The following is a 23,512-nucleotide window of genomic DNA, read 5'->3' as shown; positions in this document are numbered from 1 at the left end:
GAATGCTTGTTTTACAGGTGAATGAATCGAAAAGTCCGAACATAAAAAGTGTCTGCGTAAAGAGTGTACAATGGACTGAAATGGTATTCCATGCAACAGGATGGATCTATGATGGGATGCCAGCAAGACTGAAATGTAACAGAATTAGCTGCTCAGCCCATCCCTAGGCTGTAACATAGGAAGCTGTCTTAGATGTCCTTTGTCCATGTAGCTCAATGATGCCCACACTGACTGGCATGTGTTTCAGACAAGGTTCTCCCAACCCTACCTGGCAATGCCAGAGACTTGAATCTGGGACGTTCTGCGTGCAAATCACTGAGCTATATCAAAATAACTTGGGCATGCTCACATCCCACATTCAGGACCGGACCACTATAAAATTTGTGGTAAATGTCACAGAATGGAAGGGAAAGCTCTCCTTTCTGCAAATTCCAGAATGTCGAGTTTTCATGAGGCAGGTTGAGTAAACATAATAGCGGATTAATAAGTCGACGAGATAAACTGTTGTTGTTTTCTTCTTCTTCCCACTTCAGGACCAAAGGAATGCATTCCCTAATTTGCCAACAGCCAACAGCATTGAAAGAAAGATTCTTTTTAATGACAAGTTAGAGGGGGGAAATTGCAGGAAACACTACCAGGTAGGACACTATTATTTTTCCACTGCAAGGCTTGGAAGCAGTATATAAGGTCTCCTTTCCCAGTTGTTATCAACCTGCTGGACTGTTAAGTCATCTTTTCTAGAAGGAGCTGAGGGTAAGTAACATTTCAACAACTTTAACAGGGAAGGGTCATGGCTTGGTGGCAGAACGTCTGCTTGGCATGTAGAAGTTCAACCCCCAATTGCATCTCTGCGTTGGGCTGACAATTGCCCCCTGCCAGAAACTCAGGGGAGCCACTGGTCGTCATTGGAGACAATACTAAGCTATATGGACCAAGGGACTCAGTCGAAGGCAGATTCCTTTGTTTCTAGGCAGATAATCCTTTGGACCTCTAGATATTAAACATTAGGAAGAACTTCCTGACAGTAAGAGCTGTTTGACAGTGGAATTTGCTGCCAAGGAGTGTGGTGGAGTCTCCTCCTTTGGAGGTCTTTAAGCAGAGGCTTGACAACCATATGTCAGGAGTGCTCTGATGGTGTTTCCTTCTTGGCAGGGGGTTGGACTCGATGGCCCTTGTGGTCTCTTCCAACTCTACGATTCTATGATATCATTAGATCAGGACTCCCATTGGCCCCCTTCTGCAGAGGCAATTGAATCGACTGAATTAATTCAGCTCTGTAATTAGATTTGTGTGAGAGGTCATCATCATCATCATCAAACCTTTATTGGCATCACTTACAAACATTCAGAATAGATAGGCCAGTGCGATCTCGTTGCCATTTCAACAGTACAGTCATTTGCCAAAGGGAAGAAGAGGCGAGCAATCTATTTCATCTCTGTGGGTCTCCAGCAAGGGCAGGAGCCTGTGGCATACTTTGGCTGCAAAAAAATCAAATAGAGGAACTTAGCTACTGTCTTGGTGAGCTCCTGGTCTCTCCCCTGTAATAAGAAGCATATAATCTCTGTCTCTGGTTTCCATGTCGGAATACATAGATGGTCTAGAAATTGTTGGCAGAGATCATACATTTTACATTTAAGGGCAATGTGAGCTAGAGTTTCCACCAGGTGGGCATCGCATGGGCAGATCCTATCTCCTTCTGCCATACCCGCAAACCTATCCCAAAGGAGGTTAGAAGGATTAGAATTGAACCTAGCCAGCGAAAAGGCTCTTCTTTCTTGCAGATTGAACAAAACTTGTAAATAATTAAGGTTAAATTCCTGTGCCCAAGAGAGTCGAAAATAAAGAGGGGGACATGTTTTTTCTGCAGATGAGATTAGTTCCTGGCGATCTATGTCTGTGGGAGAGTTGTAGAGCTTCTGCTTTGTGTCACCAGTTCAATCTTCTGCATTTCATAGAATCTCATAGGCTTGAAAGGTCAGCGCCAACACTTTGAATTGTGCTCAGAAACGTACTGGGAGCCAGTGTACATTTTGTCTCGGCGGCTGCTCCCAGTCACCAGTCTAGCTGCCGCACTCTGGATTAGTTGTAGTTTCCAGGTCACCTTCAAAGGTAGCCCCACATAGAGTGTATTGCAGTAGTCCAAGTGGGAGATAACTAGAGCATGCACCACTCTGGCGAGACAGTCCACAGGCAGATAGGGTCTCAGCCTGCATACCAGATGGAGCTGGTAAACACAGAATTGGACACAGAATTGACCTGCACCTTCATGGATAGCTGTGAGTCCAAAATGACTCCCAGGCTGCACACCTGGTCCTTCAGGGGCACAGTTACCCCATTCAGGACCAGGGAGTCCTCCACACCCGCCCACCTCCTGTCCCCCAAAAACAGTACTTCTGTCTTGTCAGGATTCAACCTCAATCTGTTAGCCGCCATCCATCCTCCAACCGCCTCCAGGCACTCACACAGGACCTTCACCACCTTCACTGGTTCTGATTTCAAAAAGAGGTAGAAAACATGTCCAGGGGATGGGAATGATATACCTGTTCTGTATGTGACACAAACCCATCTGCCCAGATGGTTATCACTGAGTTAACAGGCCATGCAGATTGTCTAATTTGTCTTCGTTCAAGATGTGCAGAGATTAGGACTTTTCATATGTAAGTCTTGGTTTCAATGATGGCAGTGGGGGTGATTCCTTCTTAGATTATACCTTGCGCCTTCCTACAAAGGAGCCCAGGGCAGCCAATATATCAACAGTAATACAATTGAAAGATAGCCTTCTAAAAAGAGTATAAAACTCCTAAAAGCAAGCATATACTCTCAAACTAATAATTTCAGGGCTGCCAGGGACAGAAGTCTCAGCAAACAGGCAAGTTTTTCAATTTCCTCCTAAATAACACTGTTGTGTACCAACTTGCTACTAATAGGCTTAAGGTGGACTACAATGACCAGTTGCTGGAATCTGCAAGAGGGCTTTGGTGTTTGGGTCCTCCTTGGAGATTTCTCACAGGTATCTGGTGGGTCACTGTGAGGACAGGATGCTTGGCTAGATGGGCGATTGGCCTGATCCACGAGGATTCTTCATATGTTCTTATGTATGTTAATTTAAGATCTACAACGAGGATAGCTGATGTGGTTTCCCCCAGAGGTTGTTGGGTTCCACCTCTCAGCATTGCTGATAATCACTTGTGCCAAAGGAGAAGGGAAGTAATAGTGCCACTGTATTCTGCTCTGGTCAGACCTCACCTGGAGTACTGTGTCCAGTTCTGGGCACCACAGTTCAAGAAGGACACTGACAAACTGGAACGTGTCCAGAGGAGGGCAGCCAAAATGGTCAAAGGTCTGGAAATGATGCCTTATGAGGAACGGCTAAGGGAGCTGGGCATGTTTAGCCTGGAGAAGAGGAGGTTAAGGGGTGATATGATAGCCATGTTCAAATATATAAAAGGATGTCACATAGAGGAGGGAGAAAGGTTGTTTTCTGCTGCTCCAGAGAAGCGGACACGGAGCAATGGATCCAAACTACAAGAAAGAAGATTCCACCTCAACATTAGGAAGAACTTCCTGACAGTAAGAGCTGTTCGACAGTGCAATTTGCTGCCCAGGAGTGTGGTGGAGTCTCCTGCTTTGGAGGTCTTTAAGCAGAGGCTTGACAACCATATGTCAGGAGTGCTCTGATGGTGTTTCCTGCTTGGCAGGGGGTTGGACTCAATGGCCCTTGGGGTCTCTTCCAACTCTAGGATTCTATGATTCTATGAGTCCAGCAGCATCTAGAACCATGTGGGCTCCCTTCATCAATTAAGGAGATAGAGGAAGAATATGAAAATAGGAAAATTACCAACTCATTGATACTGGGCCAAAAGCAAAGGCTACAGGGGCTGTGAGAACACTAATTGCCAAAAAATGGGGGGGGGGAATGACAGCAACAAAAAAAGAATGGCAGGATAATTTACTGGAATATATCAAGCTGGCCAGACTAACAGAGGCAATTATGGGTCAATCCAAGCAAAAATTTCAAAAAGAGTGGGGGAAATGTAGAGAATACCTTAAAAAGCAGTGTCCCCAGATTAATACTTGGACTTGTTTTGATTAACTTCTGCAAAGATGATTTGCAAGATGACCTGGAAGCAAAGAAACAAAGTGAGGTTTGGCCGAAGGGGGCAGCCTCCTTCCCATCGCCCCCCCCCCCGCCCCACCCCCCCGCCGGCCCTCCATTGTCCTCCCAGGCCAGGGGCGGGACGATAGCCAGTCTAACCCAGGTGGGAGGCACTGGGCAGGTAAGCCCAGCCGGTGTCGCAAACCCTGCCCACCTGCTGGGAAGGGAGGGTGGAAATTGTGATGCTTAGGTTTTTAAGTATTAAAAAAGGAGTAATGATAAACTATGAAAGAGACAGATTACTAGAAACGAAAAAGAAAATTGTGTAAAGGATGCAGGGAGTCAAATGGAAGAAAAGAAGAATGGAAATAGGGTATACATATATTGCTCAGTATTCTTTTGTTTGCTGTTCTTTGTTTTGTTCTGTTTTTTTGTTTTTTGTGTGTGTGGTGTTTGGGAGGGGTTGATTTTGTTGCTGTTCTTTGCTATGTGTTTATGTTGTAAATAAATTCAATTAAAAAAAAATATTTTTTTTAAAAAAAGAAAAGGCTGCAATCCAAATATTCGTTCGCCTGCAAATAAGTCCACTTGGATAACTTCCAAGGAGGCATTTATGGGATTGCGCTAAAAGGCTGCAACTCTTCAGAGACTTTCCTAGGAGTCTCTTTCCATAGGGCATGTCTTTGGAGAAAAGTAGAACTGCACCACAAAATGTGTATCTGAAGAAGTGTGCATGCACACGAAAGCTCATACCAAGAACTAACTTAGTTGGTCTTTAAGGTGCTACTGGAAGGATTTTTTTTTATTTTGACCACAAAATGAGTGATTGTTTGATTTGCAAATGATTGCGTCAGTATCTGGCTATATACAGGACGTTTCCGTTGGTCTCTAAAACTGAGCTCCTTCTTCCTTTCAGGTTCTTTGTACCACAACCACCCAGTAAAGAAAGATGGAATTCCTTCACTCGTATCCAGAACTCATCGATGTCTCTGGCCCCATCTTGCTGGACACTGGCACCACTGTCCTGATCAAGCAGAGCCCAGAATGCCTACCTACCAAGGCTCCTTACTGCGTCCAGCCATCCCACGCCCAGTCCATCCACATCCCGCCTTCTAAATATTTCGACCCCTGCGCGAAGTCCTGCCACCCTCGGTGTCTGACCCCCTGCAAGTCCATCTGCGGACCTCAGTCCTGCGGAATATCCCCTTCTAAATGCGTTCCCATCTACGGCGGACCGCAGTGTGTCTCTCCATGCTATCCACTCTGCAGGCGTCCCTGCTTGCCTCAGTGTCTCCCTCCGTGCCGCCCCATCTGTGGGTATCCGTACCAGCCTCAGTGTGGCCCTTGCAGCCCGATCTGTGTGAGACCGCAGTGCGTCTCTCCATGCTATCCTATCTACAGAAACCCATGCTTGTCTCCATGCCGACCCATCTGTGGCTATCCATGTGCCCCTCAATGTGTGTACCCCAGGCCAGGGATCTGTCTGCAACCAAGCTACCAGTATCCTCAAATCCCCTGCGGGTATCCACCCTGTGGTTACCCGTCCTGCTCTCAGTGTGGGCGGCCATGTCCTTGCGACAGCCTAGATCTCTTTTACGAAGGCTACTAAGGTTCGCATGTCTCTCTCTCCCCAACCCAACCCCATTCCATTTCAGTATTATTCCCCGGGTTTGCTCTGCCATCGCTTGCCTCCCGTCTTAATGTGGAGAATCTCAAAACCGAATTTTGCAAGCAGTACACGGTTCCCTCAGTTTGTGCCTCCCCTCCCTCCCTAAAGGTTGTTGATGTGCCCCAGGAGGACACCTGTTCATTGATAGCTTCCTGGTGCTTTTTTTTTTTTTACAAAAAACCAGATCATATAATTGCATCAGGATTCCTCTTTCTCTTGTCTATTGCGTTCAATGCTCAGGTGCTCCTGAATTTATCAGTGACCTGTAAGAAGGGGGGGAAAGGACAAATTTCTTTGTATTTATGGGCATTGCCTTTAGCCTGACAAAGGAGCTAAATTGAAGCACAAGCATGTTGGTTTGTTCATTTAATTAATTTCTATACCACTTTATATTTTTCATGAGAAATCTCAAAGCGGTTTACAGCATATTAAATTGATAAAACATAAATTGAACCATCTTAAGAAAGTCAAATATAAAATGTACAGTCAAAGCAACATAGCAGAAAACTAAAACTAATGTTGCTAACTAAAGTTGCAAGGCTCCATGGCAACTTGAAGTTATTCGCAGCAGCCAGCCAGTTGTTGTGGCTTGGGAAGTGTCACAGGCCTGACATCATTTCCATGTCATTGTGATCATCATGATGTCAGATGATTGGCAGGTGGGCAGCCCATCACACCTATCAAACTTGGCCTGTGTGGAGATAGGGATCTTGGGCTTGAGGTATAGGATTGCACTGTCCAACCGACAAAACCCAGGGAGAAATTTGAATGGGGAAGATTTGGCAAGCACCCCAAATTAAGCAATCAAATGATAATCTTTGTCTCATAGCATGCTGATCTGGCCAAGAGCCATTTGTCTCAAGTGGTTCCCATCTCTTCTAAAGTGTCCAGTCCTTGACCTTCTAATTAGGGTTGCCATATTTTGAAGAGCAAAAAAGAGGACACATTTGCCGACTTCTGCTTTCAACTATGGATCGCGCTGGTGACACTCATTTTACACAGCCATGAAAAAGAGGACGTGTCCTGGAAAAAGATGACGTATGGCAACCCTACACACCTTTTAAAACAGCAATGGGTGTGTTCAGAATTATTTCGGATTGAGGGTGGGTGAATTTGTGGTGGGGTAGAGGCCAAGTTTCAGCAGATTCTTTCAGCTCAGGTTTTCTTGCAAAACTCTGGATTCATAAGGTTCTTTCCAGCTAAGTCCTACTCAGAGTAAGCCCATTGAATTAACTGGGTGTGGATAAGTTATACCCACTGATTTCAATGGGTCTATTATGAGTAGGATTTAGCTGGGTGCAACCCAAATTCTAATATGTTTATTTTGCCACTTTCTCTGCTATAAAGTCTGTGGGTGAGCAGTGAATAAGGATACGCCCAATATCATCTCTGCTACCAACACCTCCTCCCCACAGAAAGATCAGTGTACAGCTATTTTATCCCATAACTGCTGTCATACTAGAAACCAGTGTGGTGAACTGACCTCAGGGTGATTTCTTTGATGTTCTGTGCTGGTGATGGGTTCAATATTTCAACTGTTCAATGTCTGGTTTCATGATCTTGTTGATGACTGTCTACTCTGAAAGGGCCTGATCCCTTACGGCAGTGCTTCTTAAACGGTGGCCCAGGAACCATCAGTGGCATCAGACCACTTTCAGGTAGGGCTTGGGGTCACAACTCATTCTCCCTGCTTAGTGGTGCTAGAGACCTTTCATTTAACCAATGGCGGGTACCAGAAACTTCTCCACGTGGCATGGAATGGAGGTCAGGAGACCGAGAAGCCCAGGGAAAGGGAGGCAAAAATGCAACAGGAGCTTTTGAAAGAAATTAGGCAGGTTAAAGGTTAATGTTTTTAAAATGATGGTGAAGGTGATGGTGATAAACTGGGAACATAAAAGAAGGAACTAAGAGAGGGAAACTGTTATAGGCAGAAGAACTGAATGTAAAAGGAAGAGGGATGAATTAAACTGGCAATTTGGTGGGGTTTAATTTAAGGGTGAAAGAAGAGGAGGAGACATGATAGGAGATGAGTACAAAATACTTGGGGTGGGTGGGAACTGAAAATATAAAATAAAAGCCTTCTGCACTCAAAGCAGGGGTAGCCAATGATGTTATGAACTACATCTCCCACCATCCCTGACCATGCCAGATGCTGGCTGGGGTCGATGGGAGTTGGAGTCCACAATATTTAGAAGGGACCCAATTGGCTGCCTCTTCCTTGGCGCTTTTGCATCAGCCAGTGATGTCTTATATGTGAAGGCTGAGTCCCAGTAGACCTTCTGAGCCAGGAGGAAAGCATAGTATCCTGGACACAAGGCAATCCTTGTGGCAAATCAACTAGCCAAGAGTGATTAGATGTCCATCCAGTGTCATGTTTTGAATTGCCAGCTGGTCATGCCAAACTCCACTTCCATCTGCCACCCCTGCGCTGCCATTTTATGACTGGTGGGTCTCATTTTCAACCCCCTGAAGTGGGCCCCAGGGCCAAAAAGTTTGAGAAGCCCTGCCTGATGGGTGTCGGACTTGACATAATGATTTTGCTGCTGGTAGATCTCTTGTTCTGTTCAAGAAAAAGACCAACCGTTCCTTGCCTCTTCTGAATGTTTGGGTAGGGTTTGGCTGGCGATTTGCTGGTGATGGGTCGCTTCTGTTACAAATCTGTGTGCATCAATAAAACCTGCTTCTTCGCATGTCCCGTCTCAAGCAAATTATTTATTTTAAAGTGGGGGAAAGGGCAGCTTACAATGTGTAGCTGCAAAGGAAGCCCCCTTATACCGAATCAGACCCATGGCCCATCTACTTCAGTATTGTCTACACTGGCTGGCAACAGCCCTCTAGGCATTCAACCCTACCTGAGATTGGAACTGGGACAATATGTATGTTAAGCAGATGTTTCACCACTCATCTATGAACCTTCCTTGTAGCATAGGATCATAGGACATCGCCTTATATTAAGTCAGGCCATTGGTCCATTTGGGTTAATATTGCCTACACTAACTGGCAGTAGCTCTCCAAGGTTTCAGGTTTGGCTGCCCTTGATCTGAGCATTCTAAGGAGATTCCTGTTGCCCTCGCAGAGCTATAATTCCCAGAGTCCCCCAGGATCGATTGCTAAACCAGCCTGGGAACCGTAGCTCTGGGAATGATTCATACTACCCTCCAAAAGTGAGGTAGAACATAGTCATCATGCTTATGGTCACCACTGAATGGTACCATCCATGAGGCATATGAAGTTCCACATGTTCTGCAGAAGTGCATTAAAAAGGTGGGAATTCTTGGGGAGGGTGGACCCCCCCAAAACAGCCCACTAAGGATGGAAAACTATAAATAGATCTTTTCATCCTTCAACAAAACTGCCATAAACATATGTTTCCCCCCATGTGTCCATCAGGTCCTTATGAGAAAACCACTCCAACTATGTAACCCAAGCAGGCCAGTCTATGACAGTGAGGCAGAACCTGGAGGCCACATTTCTTTCTGGCCAACCTTCTGAAGGCCACATCCCAGTAGTCATGAGGACCAGTGGTAAATGTGGACAGAGCAACAACTCTCATGTTTCCCCTTGGTACTATAGGGTAGCTTCATTTATCCCAGTCTCTGTCCTCCCTCCAAGCCACCAAGAGGCACGATTCATCTTCAGGGGCACACCCCAGCCAGGCAGAAATACTCAAGGAGTTGGTGCACAGCAAGGCCAAGGGGTGTGTCTGAAAAATGGGTTTATTGGGGACCATTCCAAGGACCAGGCACAGAGAACTGGAGGGTCTCATTCCCCACCACACACCTGGGGTTGTTGTCCCCCACATCTCTTCTACTTCTTCACCAAAACACCCCTGACCATCTCTCAACATACTCGAGGAAAAACCAACGATCACAACATCTGAATGAATTGCAAATGTTTTATTTCAGCCAAAGCGGGAGGCATGGGTGGAGGGGGGGGCAAATAAATAAAATGGCCCATCAGGCAGATGTCATACAAAAGGAATCGCTTACAAGGTGGAGCACAGAATGCCTTGCAGGTGGGACTAAGATTACTGGATCCCTGAGATATCATCAGAGAAGTGAGCTGCGTGGCAAGGTCTGAAGGGGTCTTATCAGGGTGAGCTTCTTCAATCACAAAGGCTTCCTAGCTACTGTTGGAGAACAGGACGGTCTTGAGCATGACTACTCAAGAGTCAGTCCCACTGTGCTAACTTTCCAAAGTAAGTGGGTCTGGGATAAGGACAGACCAGTCTCTCAGTCTCTCTACTTCCTGTTGCTACAGCAACTAGGGATGCTCAATGAGTATGTCATTTTCCCATGCATCTTCTTAAAGGTAAAGGTAAAGGGACCCCTGACCATTAGGTCCAGTCGTCGCCGACTCTGGGGTTGCGGCGCTCATCTCGCTTTACTGGCCGAAAGATCCGGCGTACAGCTTCCGGGTCATGTGGCCAGCAGGACTAAGGCGCTTCTGGCGAACCAGAGCAGCGCATGGAAACGCCGTTTACCTTCCCGCCAGAGTGGTACCTATTTATCTGCTTGCACTCGGGCATGCTTTCAAACTGCCAGGTTGGCAGGAGCAGGGACCGAGCAACGGGAGCTCACCCCGTCGCGGGGATTCGAACCACCGACCTTCTGATCGGCAAGTCCTAGGCTCTGTGGTTTAACCCACAGCGCCACCCATGCATCTTCTTACCCAGTATAAATATTTTTCACAATTTCCCCTAATGCCACACATATTTATATGCTATTTTCACATGTTAGGCACAGTTTTCCTCCAATGTACACATGGCAAAGTACAGAGCAGCGCAGATTTTGCGGGAGAATCGTGTTTCAGTAAGGAAGCGACGGCTTTAAAATCCAAACCAAGCTGGAATTGCAACCTGAGGCTGCTCGCATCTTATACAGAGATGGGGAATAAGAATGTAAGCATGGCCCCTGCCGGGTATAGTAATGTTGTCCAGCGTCGTGTTGACCGGCAAGGCTTGAGTGCAATGGCAACTCTCCCTGCTTGCAATTCCCAGCAGCTGGTTATTATTCAGAGACAAACTGCTTCTGGCGGTGGAGGCAGAGCCTAGCTATTGCGACCAGCAGTGAGGCCAGGGAGAGGGAGAGCAAAGGAAGCAAGGAGCTTAGGAAGCAGGTGCCAGGATTCCTGATAGGTAAGCAGGTGGCTGATGTTGCAAGCAAGCAAGGAATGACTGGATCTTTGGTCCTGCAGCCCCTGAGGAGGTCTCCATTAGTGGCAGCTCTTGGGCTTGGGCTTCTGTTCCTCCTGCTGGTGGTGGTGGTGCTGGTCCGGCTTGGGCTTTCCGCAACTGGGGGGCTTGGCAACGTGATGGGTCTCCGTGCAACAGCCTGGCGGCTTCTGCTGGGGTGGTGGGTGGTGGACCACAGGGGGCACACTGGAGTGCTTCTTCTGTTGCTGTTCCTGGCCGGACATCCTGGAAGGGCTTAGGCAACGCTTTGAAAGAGAGAAGGAGGAAATCTGAATTTTGTTAAGAATGTAGGGAGATCCCTACCAGATCAGGTTGAAGGGGCTCCATCTAGTCCTACTGCCTGTTCTTCTCATAGTGGCCAATTAGATGACCCACTGGAAAGCTCACATAGCCCAATGGAAGCCCAACAGCAACTCCTCCTGTGGTTGCAAGCAAGAGGTATTCAGGAGCTTACTGCCTCTGACGGTGGATGTAGGGGTCAGTCACGGATGCCCTGACCCTCCATGAATTGCTCTAATCCTCTTTTAAAGCCACCCAATTTGGTGGCCATCACTATATCTTGTGGGATTTTTATTATGTCTCATCAGGGCCTTCTCAGTGATGGCTCCAACCTGGTGGAATGCTCTGTCCCATGAGACTAGGGCCCTTCAGGATTTAACCTCCTTCCGTCGGGCCTGTAAGACAGAGCTATTCCACCTGGCCTTTAATTTGAATTCAGCCTGATCTTTTATTTCCCTTCTCTTCCCTCCCCCTCCCCTTTTATGAAGACCACCCGCTCTGAGACCCCACAGCTAATTCTCCCCTGGTCTCCTCGCTGGCTCAAGTAGGATCAGTTCTGCCTGATAGCCCTGGGGATGATCTAATTGATTTTTGAATTTTATTGTTATTCATGTTTTTATACTGTATTTTATGCTGCTTTTATAGTTGTTTTAAGGTGTTTTAAATTTGTTGTTAGCCTCCCTGAGCCCAATTTTTGAACCGGAAAGGGCAGGGTATAAATAAAAAATTATTATTAATTATTATTATTATTATTATTATTATTATTATTATTATTATTATTATCAATGAACCCCTTTGTAGACCCCCCCTTTGGAGGTTTTATTTACAATTCAGTGGTATTCAACTCTTGTGAAATAAAAAATAAAGGAGCCCTCAGAAGCTGTCTTATACTGAGTCAGAGCCTTGGTCTGTCTTGCTCTGTACTGTCTATGAAGATTGGTAGAAGCTCACTGGAATTTCAAACCAATAGTCTTTCCCAGTGGATGCTGGGACTTGAACCCAAGACCCTCTGCATGCAAAGCAGATGCTCTCTAGCACTCCCAAGTTGCAAAGCTTCACAAGCTTTGAGGAAATAATTGCAAAGCCATAACAGTAGCAACACGTTTCGTCAACTGGAAATTAAATGTTCCTCTTGTCTGTGGGATATTCTTCAAATGCCAATCAATTTATCCCATGCCTTCCAACCCCTCTCTAGCCATTTCTTTTGGAAAGACCAATGGAAGATTCTTCCACAACTTTCCACCAGCATGGATTCTTCTTCTCATTATATGGGGTGAGATGGGCTATAAGGCTAAAGTGCCCGTTCTCAATAAGAGGTTTTCAGAACCACCCAGAACTTCACCTCCTACTCTGGTCTTCCACCAGTCTCCTTGGCCCATCCTCATGTCCTCCTAAATCAGCCTTTCTCAACCTGTGGGTCCCCAGATGTTGTTGGACTACCACTCCCACCATCCCTGAGCTCTGCTAGCTAGGGGTGATGGGAGTTGTAGTTCAACAACATCTGGGGACCCACCAGTTGAGAAAGGCTGTCCTAAATGAACTACTTCATTGTTGTCCATGGTGGGATAAAGATTGCGACTGAGTGCACCTGTGAAGTTGAAGCTTGGGAGTTGCTATGGACGCATCTCCAGCAGAGATCTGGCAAATCAAATTTGCCAAACAGTCATGTAGTTCTATAGTAGAGACACAGAACCTGCAGGTCTCCAAAAGTTGCTGAAATCCAACTCCTGATACCACTGACCATTGGACATGTTGGCTAGGGCTGATGGGATTTGAAGGCCAGCAACATTTGCAAATCCTTGCTTCTATGCTCCCTGCTTGTAGAACAACATAGGGAATGCCTTGCTTGGCCCTGAATGAGCTGGTGGCTCCCAACGGTTGTCAGACTCCAGCTGTTCCTAGACTCCAATTCCCATCATCCCTTGTTGGCCAGGGCTGATGGGAGTTGGTGTCTAGCAGCATCTGAAGGTCCACAGATTCCACACACACACACCCCTTGCTGTAAAATAACACAGGGAATTTAAGGACATTAGAATAACCTTGCTTGGTCAATGGCCCATGTAGTCCACCATCCACACAGTGACCAACTGCCCCCCAAAACCTAGGAATCTAGATAGACTGTCAATGGCCTGGAGGTTCCAGAAGAACTTCAAAAGAGCCTTGGCGCATTGGACCAATGGGCCCATCTATTCCAGCACTGGCTACCCAGATGCCTGTCAGAATCCCACAAGCAGCACCTAGGTAACAGAGTCCTCTTTCCCCCTGCAGTTTCCAGCAACTGGTATTCAGAAGCAGAACCAAATTCTGGATTGGCCCCACGTAACCTGATGACCTCCAGAAGTTGCTGGACTCCAACTCCCACCCCCCCTGACCAGTGGCAGTGGCTCATGGGAGCTGAAGTCCAGCAACATCCGAAAGGCACCAGATCCTTCCCTTCCCCCACCCTTGTTCTATGGCAGTGGTTCTCAACCTGTGGGTCCCCAGATGCTGTTGGACTACAGCTCCCATCATCCCTGAGCTCTGGCCTTGCTAGCTAGGGGTGATGGGAGTTGTAGTTCCACAACATCTGGGGACCCGCAGGTTGAGAAAGGCTGTTCTACAGCAAGGAGTTTGAGCCCAGCAGCAGAATCAGTTTCCCCAGAAGTCAATGACTTACCTAGTTCAGTTGAACTGCAGTAGAAATCAGAGAAGGCGACTTGATGGAGTGCAATCAGAAGGAGAGGGCTTTTATAGGAGATCTGGAGTCTCGGCTCCTGGCAATTAATCGCTGAGGGAGGCAGATTAGGGTGCCTTGGCGGTCTCATTATCTTGAGTCACCTGACCCTCTCTGCTTTATCTGACTTCTTTACATAATATATTTGCAACCCTCTGGGGCAAATGAATATGCAAACATCTGGCCTATCCCCCATTGGGAGGTCAGGCTTTTCAAAGTCACGAGCCTCAAAGTCATATCATTAATTATTGTTGTTGGAAAATAATTGACATCATCATTTGGTGCAAAATCAAATTAAGTCTTCCTTACCCTGCCAAGCTAATGGTGTCTTAGTTACTTTAGGGGTGCGTGCCCACCAGATCTAATCTGGGACCCAGTTATACGTGAAAGTAGTTCCTATAATTTTCATGTGAACTGAACTTGAATTCAGCTCCCTTTGCAGGTTGTTTTTAATGCGATTCAACTATAGTTTTAATTCAATACATTCTATATGTTGGGGTGTCCGACTTTGGTCATTGCATTTTTACCAATCTGAAAAGCAATGGTGTTGTTTAAGCTTAAATATCACAATTGCTCAGGGAAATAACTTTTTTTAAAAATGCTTATATTCGTGTGTGTGTGTGTGCTGCTAAATCACATGCAGACCACACATTTAAAGCACTATGGTGATATTTTAAACCAGGTTTCCTCAAACCCAGCCCTCCAGATGTTTTGAGACTACAATTCCCATCATCCCTGACCACTGGTCCTGCTAGCTAGGGATCATGGGAGTTGTAGGCCAAAAACATCTGGAGGGCCGAGCTTGAGGAAGCCAGCTTCAAGCAGCCCTGACTTCCTTCAAAGGATTCTGGGGAGCTGTAGTTTATTAAGGGTGTTGAGGGTTATTATTCCCCTTACAGAGCTACAGTTCTCAGGGTGGTTTAATGATCAAGCTGAAGGCTGAGGGAAATGCCAAGAACCAGGTGAATGAATTGTAAATTGAACTGTGAAATTAACTGGAATTCCTTTTTAAAGGGGACGAACTTGAACTTTTTGAAGAGGGCGAACAGGAACTAATTGGTTTCTAAAATGAACTTTTGAAGCACAGGTGTGTGGGTGTGGGGGTGTGAACAAAAGAATAATAAGAATAAGAATAAAATTTTATTTATATCCCGCCCTCCCCAGCCGAAGCCGGGCTCAGAGCGGCTAACAACAATAAAAGTAACACAGCATTCTAAAATCAATTCATTCTAAAATCACTTCAAATCAAATTAATGGCAACCATTGGGCTAGAGTTCTGTGAGGATTACAGAAGGAGGGGGTCAGACTGTGCCCTGGCCAAAGGCCTGGTGGAACAGCTCCGTCTTGCAGGAAAGATGTCAAGTCCCGCAGGGCCCTAGTCTCTTGGGACAGAGCGTTCCACCAGATCGGGGCCACAGCCGAAAAGGCCCCGGCTCTGGTTGAGGCCAGCCTAACCTCCCTGTGGCCCGGGACCTCCAAGATGTTTTTGTTTGAAGACCGTAAGGTCCTCCGTGGGACATACCAGGAGAGGTGGTCCCGTAGGCACGAGAGAAGAAGCTGCTGGATCACGCCAATGGCCCATTTTGTCCAGCATCCTGTTCTCACAGTGGCCAATGGGATGTCTGCAAAATTTGCACAATTTGCACCCTTAGTCATTCCTTTGCTGTTTTCATTGGAGCAGGTTGTGGAACCTGCAGGTGTACCTTCTGCACCAAGGCCAATGACACCATCACCTCTACTGGAAGGATAATTCAAGGTGCTCACCTCGGTCTTTAAAGACCTAAATTACTCAGGTCCCAAATATCTGCAAGGCCATTTCCTTCCCTATACAGTGGTACCTCTGGTTACATACTTAATTCATTCCGGAGGTCCGTTCTTGACCTGAAACTGTTCTTAACCTGAAGCACCACTTTAGCTAATGGGGCCTCCTGCTGCTGCAATGCTGCCAGAGCACGATTTCTGTTCTCATCCTGAAGCAAAGTTCTGAACCCATTTCTGGGTTAGCGGAGTCTGTAACCTGAAGCGTCTGTAACCCGAGGTACCACTGTAGACCCTCTTGGGTGCAGAGATCAACAGATGTAGCCCTCTTGGCAGTTTCTCCACCCTCAGAGTACAGTCATACCTCGGGTTACAGACGCTTCAGGTTGTGCGTTTTCGGGTTGTGCATTTTTGGGTTGTGCACTGCACCGAACCCGGAAGTACTGGAACGGGTTACTTCCGGGTTTCGGCACTCGCACATGCGCAGAAACACTAAATCACGCTTTGCGCATGTGCAGAAGTGCCGAATCGCAACCCATGCATGCGCAGACGCGGTGCTGCAGGTTGTGAACGCTGCAGGATGTGAACGTGCCTCCCACACAGATCACGTTCGCAACCCGAGGTTCCAATGTATTGGGATGGTAGTGTTTTAGGAGAGGGCATTCTGTGTGGCAGCTCCTAAGTTTTGAAACTCCTTCCCACAAAGGTATGTCTGGCACCTTCTCTATACAGCAAATAATGAAGACTCATCTCTTTACCCTGAATTTTGACCCCCATTATTTTTATGACCGTAAGTTGTTTTAGACAGTTTCAATGTTATGTTTTAATTATGTTTCTATGTTACGGTGTGTTTTGATTTAAGATGTTAATTTAATTTGACATCTAAGATGTTTTAATTCGTCTTAGAATGAAGGGCAGGTTAATAACAATAATAGGATTTAGATTTGTCCACCAAGGTGAGCCGGGCCTGAACTCCAGTGGAGAATTGGGTTCTGCTCTTCATGGACTTACTGGGGAAAAGGCCAAGTTCATAATTCAAGCCCCAACCCCAGTTTCAAGTCTTGGCGCCATCGCTGGTGTGGACCCATCCCAGGAAAAGCAGCATCTTTGGGATTACACACATTCCACGTCGGGAAATCATGCATAACTCTCCAGATATTGCCTGCATGCAATATGATCTCAGTATGAATTAAATGCAATTGTTCTGCAATAAACTGCTTATGAATCAGTCTAGCTCATTAGAATGTTTCCTTCAGCATTAAAAAACAAACCCACACATAACTACACCATGGGTCTGCCCAGAGAGATGATATAGATATTTAAAGTGGCCCTGGGTGGGAACTCTAAATCTGCATGTTTTTGGTTTGCAGATTTCCAGAGGTGAGTCTCCAACTCAATAATCTCTGGAATAAGATGCATTGGTATTCTTTTCTGCTTTGACGATGTCAGCTACGAGAGAGAGAGAGAGAGAGAGAGAGAGAGAGATAGAGAGAGAGAGAGAGAGAGAGAGAGAGAGAGAGAGAGAGAGAGAGAGGGAAAGGAAGGAAGGAAGGAAGGAAGGAAGGAAGGAAGGAAGGAAGGAAGGAAGGAAGGAAGAAAGAAAGAAAGAAAGAAAGAAAGAAAGAAAGAAAGAAAGAAAGAAAGAAAGAAAGAAAGAAAGAAAGAAAGAAAGAAAGAAGTGTTTTCTTGACTGGCACCCATTAGGTAATCATAGATATCTCCTACCTGGAACCCTGGAGAGTTACTGGCAGGCTAGAGATACAGGGATAGGAATGTTTCTTGCCTGAAACTTTTGAGAGCTGCTGAACTTGCCCCCCCCCCTCTCTCAATAAATAAATAAAATTTAAAAATGGTATCTGAAGAAGTGTGCTTGCACACGAAAGCTTATACCCAGAGCAAACTTAGATGGTCTCTATGGTCTCTATGGTGCTACTGGACAATTTTTAATTTTTTTAATTTATTTCAACTGCATCAGACCAACACGGCTACCTACCTGAATCTATCTCTTGCTGATCTGCTTCACTGGGATGCTGTGATGGCAAAATGGCAAGGGGGTGAACCTTACAGACCACTTTGATCTCCTTACGTTTGTGGGAGGGATTTCTTAGCTGGAAAATGTGAACCTTTAAAAAGGCTGAACACCCGTTGTTCAGGGTTCTCTGTCCCTTCTGAATCTTTGTTGCGACAAATAAACAATCACAAGTTTACCAGCCCGCTTTGCTCTTTATATTCCTGCTTGTTGCTTCTTTATTTTTCTGCTCTGACTGAGAGAATCTAGCAGAACGTAGTGGGCTTCTGAGTCCTTTACGAAGGGGGACTGGCTGCAGCAGCAAACCCATCTCTTTGCCATCATTTTCATGTAACAACAACATGCTGATATATCCAGTCCCAAAGCCAATGTTCCTTCGTGCAACAGGTAATATGGTATGAAAGGCAGTTGGAGGATGGATGGCGGCTAACAGATTGAGGTTGAATCCTGACAAGACAGAAGTACTGTTTTTGGGGGACAGGGGGCGGGCGGGTGTGGAGGACTCCCTGGTCCTGAATGTGGTAACTGTGCCCCTGAAGGACCAGGTGCGCAGCCTGGGAGTCATTTTGGACTCACAGCTGTCCGTGGAGGCGCAGGTCAATTCTGTGTCCAGGGCAGCTGTTTATCAACCATCTGGTATGCAGAATGAGACCCTGCCTGCCCGCAGACTGTATCACCAGGGTGGTGCATGCTCTAGTTATCTCCCGCTTGGACTACTGCAACACGCTCTATGTGGGGCTACCTTTGAAGGTGACTCGGAAACTGCAATTAATCCAGAATGCAGCAGCCAGACTGGGGACTGGGAGTGGCCGCCGGGACCACATAACACCGGTTCTGAGAGATCTGCATTGGCACCCAGTACGTTTCCAAGCACAATTCAAAGTGTTGGTGTGGACCTTTAAAGCCCTAAACGGCCTTGGTCCTGTATACTTGAAGGAGCGTCTCCACTCCCATCGTTCAGCCCGGACACTGAGATCCAGCGCCGAGGGTCTTCTGGCGGTTAACTCATTGCGAGAAGTGAGGTTACAGGGAACCAGGCAGAGGGCTTTCTCGGTAGTGGTGCCCACCCCGTGGAACGCCCTCCCATCAGATGTCAAAGAGATAAACAACTACCTGACATTCAGAAGACTTCTGAAGGCAGCCCTCTTCAGGGAAGTTTTTAATGTATTGTTTTTAACACTTGATTGGGAGCCGCCCATAGTGGCTGGGGAAACTCAGCCAGATGGGCGGGGTATAAATAAATTATTATTATTATTATTATTATTATTATTATTATTATTATTATTATTATTATGGTGTTAGGAAACGGGACAAAAGGGCTAGCATTATAAATGGGGAAAACTAACACCATAGTCCCCACATCTGAATGCAAACTGTGTCTCCAATGCAACCCCCTCCAGGCCACACCCCCTTCTCAGGCCACACCCCCATTGACCCTCCTTGAGTTTTGTTCCCTAACTTAAATACACCCTTGACCCCCCCCCCCATCATGACTCTTGATTTTTTAACTGAAGGATGGAGAGGAACATGTGTTTAGAAGCAAACCCAGTGTACAAAGTTGGAACTCCATCCCATCAGATGTCAAAGAAATAAACAACTATCTGGTTCAGCAGTTCTCAACCTGTGGGTCTCCAGATGTTGTTGGACTACAATTCCCATCATCCCTAGCTAGCTCAAGGATGATGGGAGTTGTAGTAAAACAACATCTGGGGACCCACAGGTTGAGAACTGCTGATTCTGGTTTTTAGAAGACATCTGATGGCAGCCCTGTTTAGGGATGTTTTTAATGTGTGATGTTCTGTTGTGCTTTTAATTTTGTTGGGAGCTGCCCAGAGTGGCTGGGGAAACCCAGCCAAATGGGCAAGGTATAAAAATTATTATTATTATTATTATTATTATTATTATTATTATTAATAATAATAATTCATTGCTCTGCCCGCGTTCCCCACTGGCCCTTCCCATTGCTATTTTCCAGGCACAGTCCCTGATTTAGAAGAGCCATTCCAAATTCTGATTTGGTCCTGGAATGTCCTACTTTTCCTTAGGATGTCCCTATTTTCATCAGAGAAGTGTTGGAGGGTATGGAGTTATCCGACCCCCGAGCCATCTGAAGGCAGCCCTGAATAGGGAAGTGTTTTAATGTTTAATTATGTTTTTATATATGTTGCTAGTTACCCAGAGTGGCTGGGGCAACCCAGTCAGATGGGCTTGGTATAAATATGAAAATTAACCTTAAAGGAATGGGACATCCCTATTTTAATCGGAGAAATGTTGAAAGGTATGGGCATGAGGCCCCTGGAAGGTTTCAGGGAAGGAAATGTGGCCCTTTTGCTGAGAAAGATTTTTTCTTCCAGACAGAAGGTCTTTGTGATCATTAATGCAGAGACATCACTTTGCCAACAAAGGTCCGTATAGTTCAAGCTATGGTTTTCCCAGTAGTGATGTATGGAAGTGAGAGCTGGACCATCAAGAAGACTGATCGTGGAAGAATGGATGCTTTTGAATTCTGGTGCTGGAGGAGACTCTTGAGAGTCCCATGGACTGCAAGAAGATCCAACCTCTCCATTCTGAAGGAGATCAGCCCTGAGTGCTCACTGGAAGGACAGATCCTGAAGCTGAGGCTCCAAGACTTTGGCCACCTCATGAGAAGAGAAGACTCCCTGGAAAAGACCCTGATGTTGGGGAAGATGGGGGGCACAAGGAGAAGGGGACGACAGAGGACGAGATGGTGCGACAGTGTTCTCGAAGCTACCAACATGAGTTTGACCAAACTGCGGGAGGCAGTGGAAGACAGGAGGGCCTGGCGTGCTCTGGTCCAGGGGGTCACGGAGAGGCGGACACGACTAAACCACTAAACAACAACAACAAATTATTTTAGGATTGAAGAAAAACAATTCTTTAAAAAGGAAGGAGGCTGATCGGCTCATTACAAATACTGAGAAGGCATTTTAGGTCCCTGGCTTCTCTTTTCACCTATAATTCTTGTGTGCCCACTGTGAACACTTCCCCCAGAAACATTACCCAATTGCTTGGGGTTCCGTATGGTTTGTTTTTCTGAGTTCATTGGTTAAGCAAGCCGTGCTAAGGTGCATTGAGCGATATTCCTTTAACTGCCAGCAGAGGAAACTGTTGCCTCACCCTGCCACAGCAATTGCTCTACTTAAAGCAAAGATGGATGCGGACCATGGCACCATCTAGTGGTTGTCTAACTCCATCTCCCATAACTGCCTTCACGAATGGTCAGGGATGATGGGATCTAGAATCCAGCAGGGCTTGGAGGGCAGACCATCCACATGTCCCTATTTTCCGGGGACAGACCCTGATTTAGAGAAGCCGTCCTGGTTTCTGATTTGATCCTGGAATGTCCTATTTTTCCTCAGGATGTCCCCCCAAGCCATCTGAAGGCAGCCCTGTATAAAAACAAAGCTTTTTAATATTAGTGTTTTACTATGTTTCTATATCTGTTGTTAGTCGCTCAGAATTGCTGGGGCAACCCAGTCAGATGTAGGGCAGGGTATAAATATGAAAATTATTATAATGGCATAGGACATCCCTATTTTCATCAGAAAACTATTGGAGGTTATGGGAGGACCACAGACTCTGTAACCATGACAGCGACACGATAGATTAAAAGTATGCTACATTCTTGAATACTAAAGGGAACTGGAGTTGTCTCCATTGCTAGTCCTACTCAAAGTATACTCACTGAAGCTAAGAGGCATGACTAAGGAGGCTTTCAGACATGGCGATCATGGTGTTAGCTTTCCTGGTTATAATGCTAGAACCAATTTGCAATGTTCCCTTTATGGTGGTGGTGGTGGGAGAGCTGAAAATTATGCCAATATATTTCACATCTGGAAACCCAATGCACTACTCTGGTTTCAGATAGTACATGGGTAAAGGTAAAGGTAAAGGTAAAGGGACCCCTGACCATTAGGTCCAGTCGTGGCTGACTCTGGGGTTGCGGCGCTTTATTGGCTGAGGGAGCCGGCATACAGCTTCCAGGTCATGTGGCCAGCATGACTAAGCCGCTTGTGGCGAACCAGAGCAGCGCACGGAAATGCCGTTTACCTTCCCGCTGAAGTGGTACCTATTTATCTACTTGCACTTTGACGTGCTTTTGAACGACTAGGTTGACAGGAGCAGGGACCGGGCAACGGGAGCTCACCCTGTCGCGGGGATTCGAACCACCGACCTTCCGATCGGCAAGTCCTATGCTCTGTGGTTTAACCCACAGCGCCACCCACATCCCAGTACATGGGTAGACAAGTCTAAAAAGCCTGGGACACAAATTTTCACAGCCCTTTAGCAGCTATGGTGGCACATTTACCAGAAGTAATGTGTTTAGCATTGGCTCTGGAATTGTACACTCAATTCTGAGCAAACTAAGCCCCCTAGACCCAAATATACATCAGGATCCCCCTCCCCTCCAAAAAAATCATAGATCCATAGAATCACAGAATTGTAGAGTTGGATGGGACCCCCCCCCCAAAGCTCATCTGGTCGAACCCCAGAAAATAGGACCATAGAACCTTCATCTCCCCTTATTGGATTTGACCATGTCAAACAGGAAAGAAAACGAAATGCTCAGAGTGTGCTTTACGTTTCAGAGAGAGAAACACCCTTCCCACTGTATTTGGTCTCATGATTCACCCTGTCACTAAAGAAGAAGAAAAAATGATAAACTGTCTCCTCTGGGTCTGAATGTTACATATAATCGAGTGCAAGAAGTATCAGGAACAGTAACAAATGTACTGTGTAAACAGTACATGGGAAATGGTGTGTGTCCGCCCAAACTGTGCCCCAATAACAACAACAATAATTTTATTATTTATATCCCACCCATCTGACTGGGTTTCCCCAGCCACCCTGGGCTGCTTCCAACAGAAATAAAAACATCAAACATAAAAAACTTCCTTTTACAGGGCTTCGTTCAGACGTCTTCTGAAGGTTGTATGATGACTTATCTCCTTGGCATCTGATGGGAGGGCATTCCACAGGGCGGGCGCCACCACCGAGAAGGCCCTGTAACGTCACTTATTGCAGGGAGGGAACCGCCAGAAGCTGGACCTCAATGTCCAGGCAGAACGATGGGGGTGGAGATGCTCCTTTAGGTCTACTGGGCCGAGGCCATTTAGGGCTTTAAAAGTCAGCACCAACACTTTGAATTGGGCTAGGAAACATACTGGGAGCCAATGTAGATCCTTTAGGACTGCTGTTATATGGTCCTGTCGGCTGCTCTCAGTCACCTTTGCACCCACATTTTTCCAGGTTAACGAGGCAACAGATGGATCTTTTCCAGAAATCAAATAGCACAGGAATGAGTGTTAAATTTGCGTTATCTCCAGAAGTGTATTTAATATCAGTGCTCAAATACCAATAGTCCTGAGCAGGGGTCAGCAAGGTTTACCTCACCTAGGCCGGTCCACTCCAGCAGAGATCCCTCTGTGGGCTGGATTGCGCATGCATGTGAGCTCTCTCTCACACACACACACCCTGCAATTTCCGGCAACTGTGTAGATGTGATTTTTGGTCCCCACGCGCAGATGCGATTTTCAGCGCTGCGGAAGCAAGTCCCCATGCTGCGCTGTGCCAATTTAGCACAGTGCGTGGGGACTCAGTGAGCAGGTGGCTCGGTTCGGGGGCGGCTCGTGGGCTGGTTAAATGACCCTGTGGGCCGCTTGTGGCCCATGGGCCTTAGGTTGCCTATCCCAGGTCCTGCGCATAGTTGTAACTACCAGAAAAGGGGAGGGGAGTGAAAAGCAGGTGAAAAT

General features: G+C 46.4%; 1 long non-coding RNA gene across 1 annotated transcript; it reads left to right on the top strand.

The window, feature by feature from the left end:
- The first annotated feature begins 260 nt into the window (after positions 1-260).
- On the top strand, positions 261-5,929 carry LOC308575320. Its single transcript, XR_014002768.1, has 2 exons — positions 261-753; positions 5,013-5,929. It is a non-coding gene; the product is annotated as an uncharacterized lncRNA (long non-coding RNA).
- Positions 5,930-23,512: the final 17,583 nt, after the last annotated feature.

Source organism: Podarcis bocagei (genome assembly GCF_964188305.1).
Source record: "Podarcis bocagei genome assembly, chromosome: 16".
Classification (NCBI taxonomy): domain Eukaryota; kingdom Metazoa; phylum Chordata; class Lepidosauria; order Squamata; family Lacertidae; genus Podarcis; species Podarcis bocagei.
This window is presented reverse-complemented; position numbering and strand designations above follow the sequence as displayed.